Source organism: Ranitomeya variabilis, chromosome 3, assembly GCF_051348905.1.
Source record: "Ranitomeya variabilis isolate aRanVar5 chromosome 3, aRanVar5.hap1, whole genome shotgun sequence".
Classification (NCBI taxonomy): domain Eukaryota; kingdom Metazoa; phylum Chordata; class Amphibia; order Anura; family Dendrobatidae; genus Ranitomeya; species Ranitomeya variabilis.
Window position 1 is genome coordinate 767,735,184 of NC_135234.1, and position 26,081 is coordinate 767,761,264.

General features: G+C 44.4%; 1 pseudogene; it reads left to right on the plus strand.

Annotated features, from left to right (window-relative positions):
- The first annotated feature begins 11,328 nt into the window (after positions 1 to 11,328).
- LOC143817812 (uncharacterized) lies at positions 11,329 to 12,028 on the plus strand (annotated as a pseudogene).
- Positions 12,029 to 26,081: the final 14,053 nt, after the last annotated feature.

Genomic DNA, 26,081 nt, shown 5'->3' on the forward strand with positions numbered 1-26,081 from the left:
TGCACATCGCGCCGATACAGTTACATTCTGCAGCAGTGCAGGGAGAATTGATCTCACTGCTCTGCCGCCCGGCCGCAATGGGGCCCCTGAGCAGGTGGGGGGCCCTGTGCCAGCAGTGGGCCCCCCGCACATCATCGCAGGGCCAGCTGTATCAGCTGGATGCCGATACAGCTGACCGCAGTAATAAGAGAGGGAGCTTTACGCTCCCTCTCCCATTATCCCCCTGTCAGCATCTAATGTCACTGACTCCGACATTGACAGTGGTTGCAATGATGCCAGTACTCGGCGCCTGCAGTCAAAAATGAGCGGGAGCAGCGCAGGAACCAGGAGGAAGAGAGGTGAGTATTTTGTTTATGGGGCTACATTACACTACAGAGGGTGGCTATGGGGGTGTATTATACTACAGAGGGTGGATAAGGGGGTGCATTATATTATAGAGGATACCTATGGGGGTGCATGACACTATAGAGGCTGCCTATGGGGGAGCATTATGCTACAGAGGCTTCCTATGGGGGTACATTATGCTATAGAGGCTGCCTATGGGGGTGCATTACATTATAGAGTCTGCCTATAGGGGTGCATTAGATTATAGAGGATGCCTCTGGGGAGTACATTACACTTCAGAGGCTGCCTATGGGGGTGCATTATGCTATAGAGGCTGCCTATGGGGGTGCACAGGAATGAACGTATGTGGCAGCTGTGACCCAGAGTCAGGCTACGGCTCAGAATCAACTCCAGAGATTAGAGGATAAGTCTCAGACAGAACTGCCAGAACAGGAGGACCATACTGTGGCCCCAGAACCTCCTCACATGGCAGACCCAACAAGGTCCCTGATAACCGACACTGAAGACTCAGCTTCAGACCAGGGCCTGGCAGTCACACTAGGCCAGAGCCTGCAAACTGACAGTCAGAGCCTCCAGTAGGCCCTGAGGACACATGTCAGTCTGCAGAAGCTCTGATGTCTTGCAGACCGACCCCCTACTGCTTCTGACAAAGAGAGAGTATACTGGGACCAGGGCAGACTGTATAAAGAGACACTCCCCACGGATACTACAGAATCTTGGGACTGTGAAAAGCGACTGGTCGTTCCTTATCTATTCAGAGAACAATTATTGAGAATTGCTCATAAAATTCCTCTGGCCGGACACTTTGTAATACAAAAGGCTAAAGCTCAACTGACACAAGACTAAAGCTCAACTGACACATAACTTCTATTGGCCCAAGATGGGTACAGATATTGCCAATTACTGTCGGTCATATGTAGTTTGTCAGAGAGTTGGAAAGTTCGGGAATATACAGAAAGCTCCATTGATACCACTGCCAGTGATAGATGAGCCTTTACAGCGAGTGGCTGTGGATATCATAGGGCCACTTGCCATCCCTAGCAGCTCTGGCAAAATGTTCATTATCACAGTGGTGGACTATGCTACACGATACCTGGAAGCTGTGGCACTGTCCTCCATCCGAGCAGACAAAGTGGTGGATGTTTTACTGACTGTTTTCTCTTGTGTGGGGTTCCCCAAGGAAATGTTAACCGATCAGGGAACCCAATTCATGTGCAGTCTGATGGATAGCCTCTACGAGAAAACACAAGTGCAGCATTTTGTGGCCAGCGCATATCATCCATATCATCCCCAAACCAACGGACTCTGCGAGCTTTTTAATGGAACATTAAAACAAATCCTGAAAATGCTGGTGGAGACTGAAGGGAGAGACTGGGAGCAGTACCTCCCCATCTGCTTTTTATGTACAGAGAGGTACCCCAGGGGTCTACAGGATTTCCCCCCTTTGAACTGGTTTATGGGAGGAGGGTCAGGGGGCCACTTGATTTGTTTAAGGACTGTTGGGAGGGTGACCCCAAAACTACAGGAGTCTCAGTGGTTGAATATATACTGCGACTCAGAGAAAGAATGCAAAAACTGAGCAACCTAGCCCATGAGGACGTGACCCAGGCCCAAATCAACCAGAAGGTCTGGTATGACCGCAATGCCAGACTGAGGGCCTACGAGGAGGGGCAGAAGGTTTGGGTATTGGTCCCTATGTTGTGTTCGTGACACCACCTGTGGTATTCGGTCAGTAGGGACCGACACTGCTTAAATGGGTCCTCTGTGGTGATGTTATGGCAGCAAAGATGGGGTAACTTCCCACAGGTGAAGTAGGTCCCCAGGGCTCCCGGTGTATAGATGGAACATGGTGAGAGGTGCAATAAAGAACGAGGACACAGGTTTGCAGTCTCTTTACCTGGTTTACTGAAGCTTCAGGCAACCGCAGTCCAGGGCACCAGATCACAGGTACAGGCAGGGTCCGGCCAGCTTGGAAGCGAATCCAGAGTCCCCTTTACCTGGTGGAGATAAAAGCCTTCTTCAAAGCGTGGTGGTGTTGTAGTCCCTTACTGCCTATGGCTTCTGATAAGGTCCTCGCAGTTCCTCTCTGTCCCCCATGAAGGTTAGGACACAAACCCGTATGACAGGTGGCTCGAGCCTATTTACAGGGTCTCTATCATGACCCGGGCTCTATATGCCACTGTGCCTCCTGAGTATAATGGCGGCGAGGTAAATTAAAGTCCAGCTGTCCTGCCAGTTACCACTATGCCTCTTAGAGACTGACACAGCCTCGGTCTACCAGCTACCAGAATTCTACGCTCAGCCAGGGAGGTAGCCAAATCACTACTCTGCTCCACTGGTATCAATCTCCTGTGCTTTACTCTCCGACACACTTTCTACATGCTGTCCTTTCCTTCTCTGTTCTCTTTTTCCAGGAGCTGTAGCGACTCTGGCTACACGGACCCTTCAGTCTTGCTGACACTCACTGTCCGACTGCTCTCTTCCTGTCCTCCTGACAGACTGTTCTCTAACTTCCCCTCCAGCCAGAATATATCAGGGAAGTTCCCCTCAATCCATGTTCAGAGCTCCTCCATCTGGCCTGGAGTACGAACATGTTGTGTGTGATTACCTGACAAAAGAGATCTTTCATCGCTTCCAAGCGTGACATCACTCTCCCCGTGAGGAAAGCAATGCCACTGTGACGACCAGGACCATGGGGTGTCACATACACTGTACATAAGTGGCTAAATGATGTTAATTATGTGGTGACCCTAGATGAACATGCAAAGCGTCAGAAAGTATTTCATGTAAATATGTTGAAGGCTCATCATGACAGGGAGACCTGTGTCTTACCTGTCTGTAGCCAGGCTGAAGAATGGGAGGCTGATCTGTTACTAGATCTGGGGGCTGGGACTTAGCACATGGAGTCCCTGGAGTCAGCAGAGTTTAACCCTGAGCTATCCCACAGTCAGAGGTCTGAGCTGATGGGGGTGCTTAGTGAGTTCCCAGAAGTCTTCACAGGGGAGCCTGGGAGGACGCACTTAGCAACTCACCATGTGGACACTGGTACTAATCCCCCAGTACAGCAGTCTGCATACCCGGTGTCAGCAGAGGTGAAGGCACACAAGAGGGAACAGGTAGAGGAGATGCTAAACCTTGAGGTAATACAAAAATCCCAGAGTGCCTGGGCCTCGCCTGTGGTCCTTGTCCCGAAAAAGGACCGTACTACCCGGTTCTGTGTAGAATACAGGAAATTAAATCTATTGACTACATGTGAGGTCTACCCCATGTTGAGGATAGACGAGCTGTTAGAGCAGCTAGCTAAAGCATCGTACCTCACCATCATGGACCTAAGTAGGGGATATTGGCAGATACTTCTGACCAGAGAAGCTCAGGAGAGGCCTGCCTTTATAACGCCATTCGGGCTGTTTGAGTTTCTGGTGATGCCATTTGGTATGAAAAATGCCCCTGCCACCTTCCAGAGGTTGCTTAATCACTTACTGGAACTGGAAGGACTTGAGGGCTTTGCCGTTGCTAATCTCGATGATATAGCCATTTTTTAAGTGATTCTTGGGAGGAACACCTCGTACATCTTTCCCAGGTGTTGCAAAGGATTAACGCAGCTGTAAAGCCAGGGAAGTGTCAGGTAGCCAGGTTCCTCGGACATCGGGTGGGGGGAGGGCTGCTAAAACCTGATCCAGGGAAGGTAGAAGCCATTACAGCCTGGTCCACCCCACGAACCGAGAAGCAGGTACTGTCCTTCCTGGGTATGGCTGGCTACTATAAGAGGTTTGTACCAAGCTACAGTGCAAGCAAGGTGAGGAGCACCCAATTCTCTACCTAAGCAGGAAACCCCTGCCAAGAGAAATGGCTTATGCCACCATTGAAAAGGAATGTTTACCAATTGTGTGGGCTCTGCAGAAACTGCAACCATACCTCAACTTCACTGTGATAACATCATAACCTATGGAGTTGGCTCAAAAGAGTAGTTGGGGACAATGGGAAATTGCTTAGATGGAGCCTAATATTCCAGCAATATGATTTTACCATTCAACATAAGAAAGGGATCGATCACGGCAATGCTGATGTCTTATCTCACCAAGGTGGGGGGGAACCAGATATGCTCTCAGGAGCTGACCTGTAAGTCAACTCCATGCATGTTCATAAAGAGGGAGGTGTAGTGAAATATGTATATGTGTGGCTGGCAGTTAATTAACATCTGTCTTGAAGATTGCAGGTCTCACCAAGGTGATAATATATGCTATCCTGAGAAAAGGCAGTTTTCTGTTCTCAGACCACAGAGGGCCTTCTTGGGAAGACACAGAATTGGAAACATTTAACACCTCTGATGCCTCAAAGGCAGATGCCAAATGGGACCTAGTGCAGCATGACAATTTCTATTTACTATGAGAAAGAATGGTACACAAAGAGTGTTCAGAGGAAAATAATGTATTCATTAGAAAATAGCCAGTATCCAGCCAAAAACCAAAGATTAGAATAGTGACCTGGGAGGCTAGTCTAGAAATCTGACATCCAAGTTAACTCTATAAATTAGGCCTGTACACATAGAAAGATGTTCACAGTGAGGGACAGCCAAGCTGGTGTGATCCGTTCCATATTTCCCCTCCCTCAGGGGCAGAATACTAGACTACAAAGTTCCATATTTCTGTAAGTTCTCCCTTTTAATTTAAAACTGTTTTTGCATATTTGTATTTCACTTTTAATTTCCATATTTTTATATCTTTTATTGTAAGCACTGTACCTTTCCTATTAAAGCTTAAAACTATAATAAGTCTGAACCTTGTATGCTCTAAAGAATCCATAGCCTTAGAGTGTGTGATCCTTATAATTGGCAGACAGCAGTAGTATTTCTGAGACTCATGGCCCATGTGTTTGGTGAGTGGTGGCAGCGTGTATGAGCAGCGTGTGTGGACTGTCGTGGTGTGAATTGTGCTCACATTGCAGCATGGGACAGAAGTTGAATGCTGGACTGAGACAGAGTAGATAGATTAACCCTTGCAGGCGCAACCTCAAGTTACATGCTGAGAAGTGGGTACGTGACAATTTCTCATGTGGAATATTGGAATATAAGGATGCTGTATCAAGGGTGACCTTTTTATTTCAATATAAGTGTCCACAACTTCTTAGCAGGTGCCACTCTGTTCACATATAATCATTAAAGGGGTTGTCTACTACTAGGACAACCCCTTCTTGTTCAAAAATGTTTGGCCCCCATGAAACAACGCTTATACTCCCCACCAATGCCGGCTCCATTCCCATGGTGTTAGCACTCGCTCTCTGCGGGACTCTCCTCCAAGTCAAAACTTTCCTCCACCGCTCTACTGCTTATGTTATATACCTTATAGAGTGCACATGTGGATTGCTCCATTCAGCAACTATGAACTAAAATACAATTACACGAAGCATATCGTCTCTAGGCATACTCTACAGACACAAAAAAGCGACTTCTCTGTGTTTACTATCACGCCAATAAAACACAGCCACATGTTCACCATTAATCTTCAACAAAAGAAAAACTGAAATATCACATGGTCATAAGTATTCAGACGGTTTGCTCAGACACTCATATTTAAGTCCCATGCTGTCCATTTCCTTGTGATCGTCCTTGAGATGGTTCCACTCCTTCATTGGAGACCAGCTGTGTTTAATTAAACTGATAGGACTTGATTAAGGGTATCCTTTCCATCTCAAGCACTCCTCTACGATCCACAGTCATATACAGCTTGATCAAGGAGCTGGTCCTCCATATTATTCACACTTTGGTTTTTCTCTTATTTGTTACAGCAGCACATTAAGTCATTCATTCCTACACATATCGTTCCCGTCACATGGCAGCACGGAGTAGCCTCTCATTGTCTAAACTCTATTACACATGCTTTGGCATCAGGTCGCCTAGGATAACGAGCCTCTCATGTCTCGTCCTATCGTTCCCTTCACCACTGGTCTTAAGCTAAGTTCTGCGCAGACGGGAGCTGGGTTGGCGACTCGCCCTTAAAATCAGTTAATGCACAAGACTGCCTCTTTATAGGAAACCTCATGTTTCCTAAGCTGGGTCATTGAATCATCCTGGTTAGTGTTGAACCTCCATGGTGACACGTTTCACACATTTAAGCACTTTGCAATATGTTTTTTCGATCTACAATTGTATAGTTTTATTGTATATTTTAGTATAAATATTAATGGGATATTTTGGTTGATACTGGTGCTCTTTTTGTAAGTATATAAAGCATTTAATGCATTGCATCCATTGATACCTTGTCAGTAAAGTAAAAAGAGACAATGTCCAATTCCGGTGGAAAAAACTGCAAGGTTTTATTTACTCTTCCGTAGATGTGATGTGTCGACCAGCAACAATGAAGCATGAAATAGACATAAGGCTGGTCAAAATGTTGCATCTATGGCAGAATAAATGTAACCTTGAAGTTTTTTTTCACCTGAATTGGATACTGTCTCGTTCTTCTATTGAATTTTTTCCTAGTGGACGCCTTGGAACTTTTTTGATGGTGCGTCCTTTCTGTGCCTATGTGTCCTTTGTAATTGTCCAATATTTGAGTGCTACAAGCCACCTTCTTTTTTATTACTGTCAATAAGGAAATCTTTCCCAACTTTTTGCATTATTATATTGTCAACTATTCCGATTATAGTTGTGAGGGTATTCCTTGTGGTGGGGTTCCCATCCATATCCTTCCTACATCTTTGAAGAAAACATTCCCGACGTCATTACTGCACCTTCATCAGGCTGGCAGGAAGGGCTTATCCATCCACAGGTATCAGAGGAGCCAGGGTGTGCAAAGAAAACATTCCCTACACCATCATGCTGGCAGGAAGGGCTAATCCATCCACAGGCATCAGAGTAGCCAGGGTGTGCCAAGAAAACATTCCCGACACCATCAGGCTGGCAGGAAGGGCTCATCCATCCACAGGTATCAGAGGAGCCAGGGTGTGCCAAGAAAACATTCCCGACACCATCAGGCTGGCAGGAAGGGCTTATCCACAGGTATCAGAGGAGCTAGGGTGTGCCAAGAAAACATTCCTTACACTCAAGCTCAAACTTTACCAGCTTGCACTGTTGACGCCTGAACAAAGGTTCATAGCTTTACGCTGCTTGCTACTGATGCTTTCCCATCAGTAGAGTGCATCAGAACTCAATCTGACCAGGTGATGTTTTTCCACTGCTCGGTAACACAGTATTTGAAGTCCTTTTTTAGAGATGAGCGGTGTTCGAGTCGAACTGTTTTCCAATTTCAAATTTGAGCTGTTTTGGGCGGTGTTCGAGTCATTCGTCGAACTCGAACAATTTGCTTAAAATTTGGCTGTTCGAGTTTCTGTTCGATAACTGTTCGTTCACCAAAAGCCTAACTTGATTTTCACATTAAAACTGTTTATCAATGTTAATAGACTGTTTCAGTGTATACTGGGCGGGGGATAGATCTGGGCTGAAATAATGCTGATCTCCTTTTTTTTTTCTTTCCCGCATTTACAGAGGGGCGGTGCAGTCTCTCAGCCTATCGGCAGTGAACACACACACAGCAATGTGTATGTGATGCACACAAGCAAGGGCATGTGTCATTGGCTGTGTATGTCACATTTCCTTGCCCTATAAGAACCAGCCATTTTTCCCGTCGCCACCATTTCCTCACTGCTGCAGCTTAGTGTTAGACGGCTCCGGTGCTGCTGTGGGCGCTATTCAGTCAAAGAGTCATTTTTGGGAACGAATTTTCTGAAAGATAGGTTTAGGGAGTCGGGAGTCGGGACTAGTTGTAATATCAGCCCTTTTCAGGGTAGGTTACAGCAGTTCATAGCACTTTTTGCCAGGCAGGTCTGTGCCAGTGTTGTGCAAGTGTTTGTCACAGCATTTGGTGTAATCTAGCTCAGCCAATCCTTTTGGGCTAGTAGCATTGTCTGATAGTCATCTGAGTAGCCCGCCTGTGAAGCTAGCTACACCACCTGTGTATCTCAATTTTTACTGCATCTAACCCAGTAAATCGTTTTGGGCCTAGGAGCAGTGTCTGCACGTCAGCAGAGTAGCCCACCCATGAAGCAAGCTACACCAACTGTGTATCTAATTACTAAGTTTTAACTGCATCTAGCCCAGGAAATCCTTTTGGGCCTAGTTGCATTTTGTGCTACTCAGCAGAGCACCCCACCCATGAAGCAAGCTACACCGCCTGTTTATCTAAGTACTAATTTTTAACTGCATCTAGCCCAGGAAATCCTTTTGGGCCTAGTAGCAATTTCTGCTACTCAGCAGAGTACCCCACCCATGAAGCAAGCTACACCGCCTTCTTTCTGTCTCAATCTAACCCCTCGGCTCTGGGGTGTCCACTCTCCCTCCAGCTCTCTCCTTCTCACAGGTGGACTACCGCGTGTATTCACACTGTGGTGAATCTTTTGGGCCCAGGCATAAGAAGTCGTCGAGGTAATGGATAATATGTGCCGCCTTACAAACATCCATGATGACACATTCGAGGAAGCAACTAAATGCCTCAAATAGTGAGCAGGATATGGAGCACCCCATGGGCAAACAGCGATCTATGTAGTATGCTCCTTCACAGAAGCAGCCCAATGGGAGGACACTATTCGGAGGCACTGGTAGTAACCGGAATGCCCCCTCAATGTCTGTTTTGGCCATTAGGGTGCCCCTTCCCAACTTCTTGACCCGCCTGATTGCCTTGTCAAAAGAGGTACAGTACATAGTACTGTACTTGGTTCCACGTTGATGTTGTCATTTACTGACCTGCCCCTTGGATATGACAAATGGTGGGTTAGTCTGAATGTATTGGGTTCATTTTTTGGCACGACTCCCAACATGGATACCACTATGTCTTCTGAGGAAAGTGTTCTGAATGGACCTGCCGCCATTCTACCTAAAGATATTTCTTTTTAAAAAATTTTTGTCACGATGTCTGGGTGTTGGTAGGCTGATTTTAGATTTTTACTCCAGCCTTTCTTGATTTTAGAAGGGCATGACATGCCTATATCTGTGTATCCTCCTCCTTTTACGCCCCCACCTCTTATATTTTCGCATGACTATATGTACTTTTGACATTTCCATGTGTTGGTTGTGTCTTCTGAGCAGTTTGTCAGCTTTTGGACATCTTTTAAGGTGTTTTCTATATGTTTTCAATGAGTTTGTATGTGTTTGTGTTTGCCTGCCATTGGTTTCAATGGGGTTCGACGGTGTTCGTCGAACGCTTGATGAACATTCATCGAACACGCCCCAATTCGACGAACCGAACCGAACTCGAACACTAGGGGGGTGGCTCAACACTAGTCTTGAGTAAAATTTGACTGTATATGTTTAACACCATTGCAGGAGGAAACCACGCAAGGTCGACAGGTTTTCAGCTACTGACCCCACTAGTCTATCATCGATGACTTTTGCAAGAATGAATGCATGCATAATAAATCTTTACAGCTACATTTTTCACTAATGCAACTAAAGTAAAAAGATAGACCATGGAAGTAGTAGATATAAAATATCATTTTTTTTAATGAAGCCTGTTTGCAAAATTGCTTTATTAATTCCGTATAGATGTATTCTAGCAATAAATAGTAGTTTAGGAGATGAATAGAGCCTTTAATTAGAATAACAGATCCCGTAATATTTAAGCATTATATTATCTGTTCAACAAGATTGACCCATAATAAACATGGAGACAAAAAGTGAGACCGAAAACTACAGGCCCTGCAACTTTCCATACATCATTGGGGAAATGTATGGTGTGCAGGAAGTTGTCCTCCATAGTCTCTGATGATAACCTTCTCACCCAGTGTCCGCTTGGACTCAACAGTGATTGAAACTAATCTGGTTAGCTTCTATTATGAAGGTCAGCAACTTCCTGCACTACAGCTGCTGTCGAACTACAACTCCCAACTTACCTGGACAGCTGCATGACAGCCAGGGAATGCAGGGAGTCATTGTTTTACAATAGCTAACGTGTCAAAAGTTTCAGATTTCTTTTCAGTGATGAGGTATGTCCCAGATTAGCCTGGGGTAAAGCTGTCAATGTTGTTTAACTGGATTTATTATGGGCGTTGGATACTGTGGCACATAAAATGAGCATGCCGTTCATTTTCTCATGAAAATGGCCTAAATCCATGCGGCTCTTAAGGGAAATTACATCATAGACTTTTGCTCCGGCTCCATATGCTCTTTGGGAGGTTAACTTGGATTTTTTTGTTAGTAAATAAGGGGGTTGTCCACAACTAGACCACCATAAATAATAACGCCTGTACTCACCTACTGCACTGGAGGTGTCGTCACTCGCTGTCCCTAGAGCTCACGTGACGCTGGCACCCAATCAGCGCTGGCATTACTGGCCCCGACTTCGGACAAATTTGAACATGGGGATGGCGCCAGCACAGGAGGTGAGTATAAGCGTTATTATTTTAGGAGGGCAAAGCTTGGGGTATGAGAAGAAGTTGTCCAAGTAGTGGACAACTTCTTAGAGGTAAGTAAAATTGATTTGAGTACATTTGTTTAGGTATGTATAGATACAAATTTGATTAGATTTTATTGACTACTGTTTTATTTGATACTTTTTTGTGTTACTGGGAAAAAGAAAAGCCATCTTGATTTGTTGATCACTGATACATGCTTTGTTCCCGTTCTGGATGTTTCATATAGAAATTAGCAAAGTGTGAAATAATTTATGGAACTGTTTTCTATTTTCAGTTGAAGAAAGTAGGAAAGATTCACAAACAAATGTCCTTTTACCTCTCCGCGATGAAGTGGAAGATAAGGAATCACCGATTGACAAAAAAGGAACTGAACATGGACTGGATAGATCTTTTGCATCTTCTGAATGTGGACAACATTTTAAAAGAAGTCTCATCTTTCCAAGCACAAGTGCATTTACAAAGATATAAAGACGTTCTTATGTTCAGAATATGGGAAATGTTTTGCCTATTAATCACTTCTTGCTATACACAAGAGGGTTCACACAGGAGAGAAGCCATTTTCAGAAGGCAGGTTTTAGTATGCATCAGAGAACTCATGCAGGGGTAAAGCAGTTTTCTTGCTTACAGTGTGGAAAACTGTTTACTTGTAAATCAAAATTAGTTGATCATTTAAGAACGCACACAGGGGAGAAGCCATTTTCATGCTCAGAATGTGAAAAAAGTTTCACCCGGAAATCATATTTGGATGATCATGTAAGGGGAGAAGCCGTTTTCATGTTCAGAATGTGGAAAATGTTTTAGCCAGAAAACATCTCTTACTCTACATCAAAGACTTCACACTGGGGAGAAGACATATTTATGTTCTGAATGCGGTAAAGATTTTAAACATAACCCAGGTTTAGTGGAACATCTGATAAATGAAACACCGGAGAGACCATTTCCGTGCTCAGAATGTGAGAAAAATTTTATTCAGAAATCAAGTCTTTTGGAACATGTAAAAATTCACACAGGGGAGAAATGATATACATGCACAGAATGCGATAACAGTTTTAGGCACAAATCAAGTCTTGTAAAGCATCTCAGAACTCACACAGGGGAGAAGCCATTTTTATGTCTACAATGTAAGAAATCTTTCACTTATAGAAAAGGTTTAGTCTTACATCAGAAAACTCACACAGGGGTGAAGCCATTTTCTTGCTCAGAATGTGGAAAACCTTTTACCTACAAATCCAATCTCATTAGACATCAGAGAAGACACATGGAAGAGAAACACCTTTAATATTTGTTAGACATGGACAAATGCTTCGCTAAAATATAGAAAACCATCACCCCATTACTTGCCAAATTCAAATTTTTACAAGAACGGATTTTTCAGAAAAGGGCGTCCCAATATTTATTTAAAAATGACAATGACATGATTTCCTATTTTGAAAACATTCATTTTACAAACACAACACAAAAAATTGGACATAATTATAAAAATTATAAAATCTTAGTTGCTAGAAGCTAAAGATTAGGCGTCCCAAAAAAAGGACATTGGTAGATAATGGGTTAACATCAAGAGATTTTTGTGATGATCTCACTTATGGCTTTTGTGTTTTAGTTTTCCTGAATTATTTACGTCATTGTTGAGCCCTGTGTACACTACTGTACTAAAGCCAAGGAAGACACAGCTGAACTGTTGGATTAATACCTTAAGTACTGTGATCGCTAGCTACCACCACGTCTTAGTGGCTTGATGTGGGAGATAGTTAAGTCTTGCCATGGCTGGCTGATGGTCTAAGAAAGGCAGAGAGTTAGGCCGTTTTCACGCATCCATGAAACATGAACTGTTCGTGCTTCTGAAGACCTCGTTTTGCCCCTCAATCTGAGTGACCTGTTTTATATAGATCTATGAAGCAATTAGCTCAGGTCAGGAGACCAAGCTGTGGGTCAAATCTTTTGGGTCGAATGTTTCACACATGTGTGAAACTGAACCAAAATGTTGCCTGTCAGTTTAGTAGGGACTGACAATAATACTTTGTCAGACAAGTATATCAAAGCATTTTAGAAGTGATCAAAAGGGAAATAAAGAGTTAAAGAATTAAAAAGTAGTTCACTGTAAATAAAATAAAATATATATTTATCATAGGTAGTTTTATATTTTAAGACTAAAAAAAATTATAGTATCACTGCACAGGTTATTTAAATCACACAGTAAACAACTAAAAAACTCGCCTTTTGTAGTTAATCCTGTTTTTTTTTCCCTCATGTTAATATCTCCCTCAACCCCTTCCCAAAAAAAATAATGTACCCAAATATGTGTGTAATAAAAATATTATAAGTTCCAAAAAAATTAATCAATGCCGCAAATAGACCAGGACAAAATGGTTGGCACCTTTTTTTAAAGTAAGAAAAACTCCCGATGGTCACTGAAATCATTTGAAACTGACAACAGTAATTCTCTATTGAATTTTAGTAAATAATAATAATTATAAATCAGACTTTGTAGCAGAATTCTGGTCCTACAGGAAAATTTTAAAGAGGGCTGTTGACAACATTTTTCATGTTGAACTGGGGTCTCTATATAATAGTGGCTGGAGTGGAAAAAAACATTTTTTTTTGCCTCTGTTGTAAAGATATTAGCAATCAAATATTTGGCAACTAATGAGTTAACTTTAGTTAAACCAACATTTTTTTTCAGATAGTTTTCAGTGGGGGAGTGTACGTCTTTTCCCAGTATGACGCTGACCAATCGTATGCAGGCATCATCACGCGTCCTGCAGTTCTATGTTACTACCTGCATATGATTGGTCAGAGTCACACAGGGAGAAGTATCTGCCCCTAGTGAAAACTGTCTGATAACACTCACTTGGATTTGGCTAAAGTTAACTCATTAGGTGCCAAATATTTCATAGCTGGTATCTTCACAACAGAGAGACGAAATAAAAATTATAAAGAAATATGCTCCGCATATTACATGGCTTGTCCAATTCAACATAAAAAACTGATGAAAGGCCTCTTTTCAAGAAAACAAAACTATTAAAAATGCCCTGGAATAAAATTATGGTTCCTCTAGAAAAGATTGAAATTAATTTGACCATGTGGAGAAGTGAAACTACACAGCGTCCTGTAGCTATCACAAGTGTCTGCAGACTTGTAATCAGTCAGTCGCCTATTTACAGGGTAAAAAGTAGTCACTGTGCTGTTTGTTGTCATGGCGTTTACCACACAGAACATGGGGCAAAGAAAGCTAAGAAGAGAGTGGTCTCAGGAGATTAGGAAAACATTATAGACAAACAAGTCTCAGGTGAAGACTATATGATGTTTCCTACAGCCGGATGTTCCTGTTACTACAGCTGCACATATCCAGAAGTGTGAAGTCTCTGGGGCTGTAGCCGTCTTCCCTGGAGGCAGCCACACGAGGAATAAGGTCACAAATTGAAGAGATGGATAATACAAAGGGGAACCACAAAACCCAGAACTTTGAAAGAGATTAGAGGAGAACTCCAAGTCCAACAGTGTGAGGTCACACCAAGTGGCATGAAAATTCAACTCAGACGCAGTCACCATAACATTTAATTTCACCCCAATGGTTTTTTTTTAATGTGAGTTTGCAGTATCAAAACATTATCTCCACAAAATACAATAAATTTGGGCTAAAAAATTGTTTGTGCTCAAACCTGGTGGGGAAGGCTTTTTGGTACAATAAATAATGGCGGGTATGTATCTTCCATAGAGCCTGAGTTCACACAATTCTTTCTCAAGAGGAGGCCTGGCACCAACTGTAGTGAACTTGGACATATGGGAGTACCATTTCCATGTAACTGAACGATTGATCGCATGTTTCTTATGCTCATAAAATGAGAACTGACAATGCACTGGTGATAGAGGAAGGAGTGTGTGGAGCAGACTGGTTACGAGGAAGATGATCAAGAGAAGAGGATGGATATGTGTGTGTGAAATGGCCAGCGCCCCCACTCCCACCTCGTTCCTACTAGGAGGTGCTCCCTGGGTCCATGTGTGACTACCACTGACAGTGTCCCTACCACTTCAACACAGATTGGCATTAAAATTGTCATGCCCATCTCCTCCATATCATTTTATGACAATAAAGGCTGACTGAACAGCAATCTAGTCTGAACTGGTGCATAACCAAAAAAGTCTTACATAGCAAATAGATCAATGGCTGCACTCAACTGTACTTAAGCAAGGAAATGTGCGATACATGAAATGTGAATAGCTTAATGGCTTGTAAAATCTATGAAAAAACACATGAGATGCTTAGCACAAGATTTGGCCAAAAAATGTGAGCCCATCCACCAAACATCAAGGTAATCTCAGATCGGATGGGTACCTGACTTGACTGCCTAGTGTGAACACTTACCTATGGCGGGGCATTCACCATGCTGTGATTTTAACTACATCCAAACACAGTTGGTTCTGACCTTCCTATAAATGCAGGCTTTACCATGTAATTAGCCATAGGTAAGTGTTCACACTAGGCAGTCAGGTCAGGTACCCATCCGATCTGAGATTACCTTGATGTTTGGTGGATGGGCTCACATTTTTTTGCCAAATCTTGTGCTAAGCATCTCATGTGTTTTTTCATAGATTTCACAAGCCATTAAGCTATTCACATTTCATGTATCGCACATTTCCTTGCTTAAGTACAGTTGAGTGCAGCCATTGATCTATTTGCTAATAAAGGCTGACTGATCATGTCTTCCAAAATCTCAACTAGAAGAACATTTTTTTGGTGTATTATGTTCCTCAACCTCCAGGGTGCTGTTGGCTAGGGGACTTTGGGACAGAAAAGAAACAGGTGTCATTAACAGATTGGACATTTTGCTCTGCACAACATTAAACGATGTGATGGCTGAGGAGGTAAACCCGGCAGAAACGCTGACTCCAGCTGATGATGTCGCTGTCAGAGGCTACATTATCCTGCTGTGCTTAAGATGAGCAATAGCACACATACACCATAATATCCTTCACGTTCTCCTCGCTAACCTGACTGCCAGAATTTGTAAAAGAGGCCAAATGTGACTAGTGTTTGGTAATACTGAAGGTTTCTAACAGCACTGCCAGATATTGTTATTTTTTCTATCTCCCTGCCATGGCCGTTGCCTATATTTTGTTTAGGCTTAGCATACGTTTTTTTGCGAAAGTATAAGGTTTTATTTGTTTCTAAGCTTTTCGCAATTTTCAAGTTTTACAATCTTATTCCCTTAAGCCATAGAGATATGTCACACAAAATAGTTAATAACTAACATTTCCCACATGTCTATTTTACATCTGCATCATTTATGAAACATATTTTTTTGCTGGGAAGTTAGAAGGGGTTGATCAGCGATTTCTCATTTTTCCATCAAAATGTACAAAAGCAATTTTTCTTGGACCACCTCACATTTTTAATTGAATTTGAGGGGCCTATGTGACAGAAAATACCCAAAAGTGTCACCATTTTAATAACTGCACCACTCAAAGTGCTCAAAATCACGTTCAAGAAGTTTATTAACCCTGCAGGTGCTTTACAGGAATTAAAGCAATGTAGAAGGAAAAAAATTAACATTTTATTCTTCTTTATAAAATTGTTGGTTTTGACCCAAATTACTTATTTATACAAGGGCAAAAGGAGAAAATGGACCCCAGAATTTGCTGTATCATTTCTCCTGAGTACGCCAATACCCCATATGTAGTGGAAAACTGCTGTTTGGGTGCACGGCAAAGCTTGGAACGGAAGGAGCACCGTTTAACTTTTTGAACAGAAAATTGGCTGGAATCAAGAGTGTTTGCAGAGCCCCTTATGTGCATAAACTGTGGAAACTCCCGATAAGTCAGCTTATTTTGTAAACTATACCCCTCAAGGAACATATTTAGAGGTGTGAGCACCTTGAACCCAGAGGGGCTTCATAGAATTTTCTAATATTGAGGCTCGAAATTGAAAAAAAATTAACTTATGCCATAAAAGTGTTGGTTTTGCCCCAAATTGTTCATTTTCACAAAAGTAAAAGGATAAGATGGACCATACAATTTGTGGTGCAGTTTATTCTGAGCACACTGATACCCAGTATGTGTTGGAAAACTACTGTTTGGGCGCACGCCAGGTCTTGGAGGGAAGGAGCACCAACTGAATTCTGGAGCTCAATTTAGGCTGGAATAGATTGCGGATGCCATGTCACATTTGACGAGCCCCTGACAGGTTAAAACAGCAGAAACCCCACAAGTGATTCCATTTTGGAAACTAACACTCTTGAGGAATTCATCTAGGGGTGTAGTGAGCATTTTTATCCTTCAGCTGATTCACAGAATTGAATAACATTAGGCTGAGTAAATGGAAAGTTAACATTTTTTCCACTAAAATTTTCTTTTGGTACAAGTTTTTAATTTTCAAAAGGAATAATAGGAGAAAATGAATGGTGGAATTTGTTGTGTTATTCGTCCTGAGTACGCCGATACCCCATATGTGGTCAAAAACTACTTTTCCGGCACAGTGCAAAGTTCTGAAGGGAAGAAGCGCCATATTAGAGTTTAGATCTTACTAGAATGGTTTGCAGGTGCCATGTCACATTGGCAGAGCCCCTGAGGTGCCAGAACAGCAGAAACCCCAATGAAGTCATTTAAGTTTCCAAACTACACACTTGATGAATGCATCTAGGGGCGCAGTGATCATATTGACACCACATGTGCCTCACAGAATTAAAATAACTTTGGGCAGTGAAGAAAGACTAATTACATTTTTACCACTAAAATGTTGTTTCAGCCCCAAGTTTTAAATTTTTAGACGGGCTAATAGTAAGAAATGGACCTGACAGTTTGTTTGACTCCACACATAAGACCTCAGGAGTGGACATGGATGTCAGACATATGTACCATCCTCCAAAACTTTGAGGACTCCACCAAGATGGTGAGCGGCGATGATACAATAATTAGCATCACCATCCCACTTCTCTCTGTTCTGAAATGCTCTCTGCTCACTATCAAAGAAGATGCGTTGCAGTCGGAGATTGATGAGATGGAGCAAGGAACCATACATGGTGAATACACACAGCCCACCCACATCTCATCTCAACGTGGATAGGGTGACAATGAGGAAGAGGAGGAGGCGGAGGAAGAACAGGAGCTACTTTCATGCAATAGATAGTACTACTAGCACAGCTGTCATACCGTCTGTTCAGCATGAATGGCCTGAGGACAGGAAGGAGGAGGACAGAATTTTCAGTCATCCTCTTGGTGAGGACACGGAAGTCTTGCCTGTTAGCAGTCTTGCACACATGGCTGAGTTTATGTTACGTTGCTGTAGCGCCCCCACCGCCGCAGGGCCGAGGGGTACCCGGTACCGGGCCTGTCGGGCTCTGCTCTGGGGTTGTCACGGTGGCTAGGCCCCGGTCCGTGACCCTGCCGTGGGGCGCACAGTCATTGATACTATGGATGTGGATAAATGATGGTGGCAGTAGTCGCGGTGTAGTGGTGCAGTGCAGTAAATAACGAGGACACCAGGTTGCAGTCTCTTTACCTCTTTACTGAAGATCTCTGGGTCCTCAGTCCGGAATCCAGATCACCAGGCTACGCAAGGCCGGCCGGTCCAATGGCACCTCCAGAGTTCTCTTAGCAGGTGGAAATCTGTGCCTTCCTTCTAGCGCTATGTGTTGCGGTCCTTCCCTGCTGTGCTTACGGAAAGTCCCCACAACTGTTGTGTCCGTTTCTTAAGTTCCCTCACAACTCAATTAGATGATGTTCTGCTAATTCTTCCGTTCCTCCCTGATGTTACGGTTAGAACGGCACCCGTTTGACGGGTAGGCTCGGAGCTCTTCCGGGACCCTAGAGTCGCCCCTCTCCACAAGTTGCCCCCCAAGACTGCATAGGTGATTTAAGTGAGACAGCCCGCCTTAGACTGACTGTCCTGCCGCTGTTTAGAGTATTGCTTGAAGCTGAATATTATAATACTCCCTCGGCGTTCCGGCCGCCGGTTGTGCGCCTCAGTAGGATGTTGCCTCGGTTTTACAGCATGACCCCTACTGGTATTCTCCTCTTGTTTTGATCTCGTTTCTCACTCAGCACAATCTATCTCGCTTCCAGTCCTTCCTTGGGCACCGCCGCTATACTGAGCAGGCACGGTCCCGTTACATTCTCTCTAGTTGCCAAGCCTCTGTCAGGATCCCACCCCTGACAGAGACCCTACCGAATCTTCTCCTGCAACACCTTCTGCCACAAGGTGTTGCCTGGTTCCAACCCAGTCAGCTTTCTGTCTAACTTCCTGCCTGACCCCCAGTTTTACCAGTGTGTGAGGAGTGGCCTAATGAATAGAACCCTTAGCTCCCCCTGGAGGCCCGGCGGTGAAATGTATTGGTGTCTGTGATACCTGATCAGATGAACTCCTTCAGTGCCATCAGACGTACCATAGCTCCCCTTAGTGGCGGAGCCATAGTACTGCAACGACCAGGACTCTGGGGCGCTGCACTCCCCCCTGGTTAAATCCAGTACTCCGGGACTGGGAAGAAAACAACAATACAGGTTAGCAAAAAGACATACAATTTTGTTGAGTGCAATAACAATAAGTATATTTGAACAGAGCTTCCCTTTATGGGAGGTGAGGACACTTGAACGTTACAAACATGGTTAAATATCATAGCAACATGCTATAAATAACTTTTCTTACCCAACCGGGTATTCTACTTAGTACAAACTCTTGAACAATAATTTAACATCGCCTTTAAGGACGTACACTCTAAATCCGCTAAAGACCTTCTTATAATCACATTATAAGGCAATTTAACTTTTACATTCTCCTTCTTTAAATCTGCAGGACCGCCTATCCTAACGGCACCAGACCTTCTGCCTCTCCTTTCTTACAGGACCGCTCCTTTCAGCCCGAGCCTTCTGTCTTTTCAACTACTATACACAGTATAGAACATAACATTACTTTCAATTTTAAGAGCACTGAGCCATCTCTATATGGCTCCTAGGAGGACTCAGGGTTTACCTTCTATCCTCATTTTCTATCAACGTTATCAACATTTTCTTAAAGCATTAACTTCCATCATTACTTTCTTACTAGCAGTTATGCAGGACACTACGTCTACCCCTACGGGATTAAAACACAGCAAAGACCACAAATATGGAGAATATATCTCGTATATATTGTTCTCAATACAGAGATAAAAGATTATTGGTGTGCTGTGTAGATTGGTGACCGCCGCCACCTAGTGGAAGAAAAGACCCAAACACCCTACTAAGGATTACCAGAAAATATCAGAACAAAGATCTTTATTTTGAATATATAATTCATTTAACAGGAGTAACGACACATAGTAAAATATCATAAAAACTACATCATATTAAAACCAAAACACAGGACCAAAGAATAATTGCATACAATATGCAGGCCACGATATCCTAGTATATATTATATTATCTGCAGTCCCTCACCCACACTGCTCTAAAAATACCAAGACTCAATTGCAAAGAAATAAAGTGCAAAAAAATGTGCTATACTTCTGTATAAGTACTGTGCAAAAAATCGCAAAAAATCTCAAAGAAATCTTTAAAAGTGCAAAATAGTGCTTCTATAGCCACCATGTAGTGTGCTAGACTGCACAAGACAATTACTTAAAAGTGCAATAGTGCCAAAGAAATATATTTATTTGTATATATATATATATATAGTGCCAAGAGACAGCAAAAAAGTGCACAGTGCTACAACTAAACCACACATATGTGTGCAGGCTGGAGGGGACAAACAATAGTTGTCAATGTATTACCTCTAAGATGGCCGGGTCCTGTGTTGGCGCACCCCAACGCGCGTTTCGGACACTTTTCCTTCGTCAGGGGGTCCTGACGAAGGAAAAGTGTCCGAAACGCGCGTTGGGGTGCGCCAACACAGGACCCGGCCATCTTAGAGGTAATACATTGACAACTATTGTTTGTCCCCTCCAGCCTGCACACATATGTGTGGTTTAGTTGTAGCACTGTGCACTTTTTTGCTGTCTCTTGGCACTATATATATATATACAAATAAATATATTTCTTTGGCACTATTGCACTTTTAAGTAATTGTCTTGTGCAGTCTAGCACACTACATGGTGGCTATAGAAGCACTATTTTGCACTTTTAAAGATTTCTTTGAGATTTTTTGTGATTTTTTGCACAGTACTTATACAGAAGTATAGCACATTTTTTTGCACTTTATTTCTTTGCAATTGAGTCTTGGTATTTTTAGAGCAGTGTGGGTGAGGGACTGCAGATAATATAATATATACTAGGATATCGTGGCCTGCATATTGTATGCAATTATTCTTTGGTCCTGTGTTTTGGTTTTAATATGATGTAGTTCTTATGATATTTTACTATGTGTCGTTACTCCTGTTAAATGAATTATATATTCAAAATAAAGATCTTTGTTCTGATATTTTCTGGTAATCCTTAGTAGGGTGTTTGGGTCTTTTCGTCTACCCCTACGGGCCCACTGCATCTTTCTTCTAATTTTCACTTTTCCTTCGGGGAACATTATCAGCATTCTTTTACAATTAACTAGTTAGTCACATTAACTATTACATATCAACATTATCACTTTCTTTTCGGTCAAGACATTATTGCTATCTATCTTAAAGCAATACCATTCTTTAAGTACAACAAGTGCACATCCCCTTTAAGAAGGGACCAAGTCTTTATGAGGTAGCATATCTTCTCAGGCTACCAGTCCATACTCAGCAAAGGTTCCAGTGCGGTATCTTCACAAAGAGTCCTTTTTTTTTAAAGTAAAACCAGTAGGGAGCACCTTTAATAAGGTGCAAACTATGTACAAGAAGTTTGTATCATGCACTGTTCATGATTGCGGCAGTTCTGGAAACTTGTGCAAAAACTTAGAAAAACAAACAAAACAATAGGGATCCCGGGTCAACAAAGGGATCCCTTTAAGAGTTAACCCAGGACGGGTTTAGCAGCAGAACAGAAGAACAGTAACTATTTACATACTCATGGTATCGAGGTTTATCTTCATAGTACATCACAAGACATCAGCCGAAAGTGGGCGCCTTCCGACTGTACAGGCTTTGATCCTAGGTCAGCAACTGATGCCGCACCAGTATCACTGGTGAATTTCCCTGGTGCAGTCAGACCACCCGATGTCTGGACCCGAAGGCGGACTCTAGCCGCCAACTCAGTCGCTGCAATGAGACGTACAGCGGCAATGTTGGTAAGATCCGTCACGTCTGGTTCCATCATGGTTGAAGTACCAGATGATGCTCCCCCAAGCTCACAGCGGCGCACGTCCCGGGCATACCACCCGTATGCATTCCGATGACGGGTGTAAGTCACCGGATCCCCCCTTTGCAATGGATCACCACTTCGGCCGCAGCAGGGAGTCTTCACGTTGCAACTGGCAACGAAGACGTCAGTTGGTAGCCCCGGTTCCTGTATGGAGCCCCATCCCCTCTTCGGGTGGAAGGCCAACACTGTGCCCCGCCTCACCATGTCCCTGTCATCACATGCAAGAGGTGGTCGTTGTACCCTCGGAGGGTCAATCAGCTCTGCCTCTTTTTGCCTTTCCCAATGTAGGATCAAGCATTGTTTGTATTGCTCCCAGGTAAGCACAGCAAGGGTGAATCCTTCTTCCCGAACTCCATCTGGCCCAACCCGGGGGGTGTCCCACTGGAGGGTCACCCCTTCTGGGCCCACGTCTACAGGTTCCCCCATCCTAGTCGGCAGCGGTGGTACCAGCTTCCCCATTGCATCGGGGGGTAACACCACTAGCTCTGCCGAGAGGAGACGGCTTTTACTGGGGTGAGGGCCGGTCGCGGGAGCGGGATCGAGCAGGGGAGCAGGGGCGTCTTCCATACCTGCGCCCGATGTGATTCCACCGATGTCGATCCGGTCCGTTGACGAGGACACTGGAATCGGCTGCAGCCCGGACCGCGGTTCCTCCACTGTGGTCTCCGGATGCGGCTCCGCCCACCATGGTTCCTCCTCCGCTGGCTTCGAGGATGGGATGGGTAAGCTCAGTTCCGCGGCCGGTTCCAAGGAATTCAGATCCTTCCGCTGTGGTGAACGTAGGTCCGCCTCTGGTGGATGAGAGCAAGCCGGGATTGCTCCTTCCTCGTTCAGGCACTTGCTGTTCGTCGTCGCTATCTGATAGTCGGTGGCAGTGCATGCACCTGGCTCCGCCATTCCTCCGAGGTCGAGCTTCTCCGTCACCCGCTTCCTGCCGTTGCAAATCAAGGGGTGGTCCTCTGCTTTGAGGCAGGTCTTCGCTTTGCAGCAAGAGGCGCAGGGGGCGGTCGCCGCTTCTGGCGCCACTTTGGTAGTCTCCTCCCATGGCACGCCCTCCTTCTTCTTTGGTGTAGCAATGGCGGCGGTTTTTGGCGGGAATTTCTGGCGGCAAGCAGTAGTACACAGTCTCTCAGTAAAGCACAGTCCAAGCACAATAAATCACAGTTCCAAGGCACACATGACCTGATTCTTCAGGCTTAAGTAGATCCTGTTCGTGACGCCAAAATGTAGCACCCCCACCACCGCAGGGCCGAGGGGTACCCGGTACCGGGCCTGTCGGGCTCTGCTCTGGGGTTGTCACGGTGGCTAGGCCCCGGTCCGTGACCCTGCCGTGGGGCGCACAGTCATTGATACTATAGATGTGGATAAATGATGGTGGCAGTAGTCGCGGTGTAGTGGTGCAGTGCAGTAAATAACGAGGACACCAGGTTGCAGTCTCTTCACCTCTTTACTGAAGATCTCTGGGTCCTCAGTCCGGAATCCAGATCACCAGGCTACGCAAGTCCGGCCGGTCCAATGGCACCTCCAGAGTTCTCTTAGCAGGTGGAAATCTGTGCCTTCCTTCTAGCGCTATGTGTTGCGGTCCTTCCCTGCTGTGCTTACGGAAAGTCCCCACAACTAATGTGTCCGTTTCTTAAGTTCCCTCACAACTCAATTAGATGATGTTCTGCTAATTCTTCCGTTCCTCCCTGATGTTACGGTTAGAACGGCACCCGTTTGACGGGTAGGCTCGGAGCTCTTTTCCCGGGACCCTAGAGTCGCCCCTCTCCACAAGTTGCCCCCCAAGACTGCATAGGTGATTTAAGTGAGACAGCCCGCCTTAGACTGACTGTCCTGCCGCTGTTTAGAGTATTGCTTGAAGCTGAATATTATAATACTCCCTCGGCGTTCCGGCCGCCGGTTCTGCGCCTCAGTAGGATGTTGCCTCGGTTTTACAGCATGACCCCTACTGGTATTCTCCTCTTGCTTTGATCTCGTTTCTCACTCAGCACAACCTATCTCGCTTCCAGTCCTTCCTTGGGCACCGCCGCTATACTGAGCAGGCACGGTCCCGTTACGTTCTCTCTAGTTGCCAAGCCTCTGTCAGGATCCCACCCCTGACAGAGACCCTACCGAATCTTCTCCTGCAACACCTTCTGCCACAAGGTGTTGCCTGGTTCCAACCCAGTCAGCTTTCTGTCTAACTTCCTGCCTGACCCCCAGTTTTACCAGTGTGTGAGGAGTGGCCTAATGAATAGAACCCTTAGCTCCCCCTGGAAGCCCGGCGGTGAAATGTATTGGTGTCTGTGATACCTGATCAGATGAACTCCTTCAGTGCCATCAGACGTACCATAGCTCCCCTTAGTGGCGGAGCCATAGTACTGCAACGACCAGGACTCTGGGGTGCTGCATTGCCATTCACGTGACCCTTGCTTTCTCAAAAGTTTGGGTAGCAGTCATTACTGGTTGGTGACACTTCTATACCCACACTACAAAGAAAACTTTCTATCTCATATTCCAGAGTCAGACAGGTGTACTAAAATGGTGCAGGACCAGAGGGCTCTTGTTGCGGAATTATTTAAAAAATTCCCATCTGAAAACGCTGGCAGCAGACGTCACAGTTCGTTGGACAACCAAGGACGACAGGCGAAAGAGACACAACTCCAATCCAGCTCAAGTTCTGGGAGAGTTTTCTCAGACCCCCACATCGTATAGGCCCTGAGGCACGGGGTACTCTCACAAGAAGTGCAAAGTTTTGGAAGATGCTGAGGGAGTACCTTGCTGACCATACCAACGTCCTCCGTGATACCTCCATGCCTTATAATTATTGGGTATCCAGGCTGGACACGTGGCATGAACTGGCTCTGAATGCCTTGGAGGTCCTGGCCTGACCTGCCGCTAGCATTTTGTCAGAGTGGGTATTTAGTGCCGCTGGGGGAATTATAACTGATAAGCGCGTCCGCCTGTCAACTGAAAATGCTGACAGGCTGACTCTTATAAAAATGAACAAGGGATAGATTGTGCCAGACTTCTGTACACCACTGAGCGATATCAGCCAAACATAACCTCCAATACAGTGTCTTTTTTTGTTAACGCTATTACCATGCACCTCTTTACACCCAAACATGGGTATACAGTACACTGCGTGATTTCAACTTTTTTTCTGTTGTCATTCTCCTTCTCTTCATCCTCATCACCCACCACCACTATATCACCATGGTGATCATAGTCCGTGATGGAACAGCCACGTTATTGTGTTAAAGGGTGTTTTTGATGCCCATAAAAAAAATGTTTACAGTTTTTCTTTTCTTTTTTCATTGGATTGTTATGTACTTTTTTGGCTGTGCACCCGGAGTGCCCTTGCATGGATGAGTGGGTAGTTATACTGGAGCAGCTTTACAAGGCACACCGAAAGATGATCGCATAAGGCAGCAGTGTGGGCACGATACTTTTTCTCATTGGACATTGTGTTAAAGGGTGTTTATGATGCCCGTAACAAATATATTTACACAGCATGTTGATGTGTACCCCCCAGGGGTACATTTTTTTTATGAAGCCCTCCTCCATGTTTCTTCTTAGGGGGATTGGGGTGCATGCAAATTTGGAGCAGGTCTGGCATTCACTGCATAGCCAAACAGTATGAGAGACCCAGTTCCTAATAATGGGAACTGTAGGGGTTTGTTACGCTGCTTCAACAATGCAATTCTCCACTTTTGGGTCTTCATCCTCAACTCTGCAATTCTCCAATGTAGGTTCTTCAGGCTTAACACTGCAATTCACTGCATAGTCAAACAGTATGGGAGTACCAGCTTCCTAATAATGGGAACTTTGGTGTCATGTGGCCATCCACTGTGTCGGTTCAAAGGGTTATTGGGGTGTAACTTTGGGGCAGGGCAGGCCTTGCATTCAATGCGTAGGCTAACATTATGGGAGTAGCAAATTAAGAAAAATGGGAACTTTGGTTTCATGTGGCCTTCCAGGACGTCAGTTTTTTGGGTTATTGGGGTGCATCCAAATTTGGAGCAGGCTTTGCATTCACTTCATGGGCAAATTGTACGGGACTAGAGAAATCATAATAATGGGAACTTTGGTTTCATGTGGCC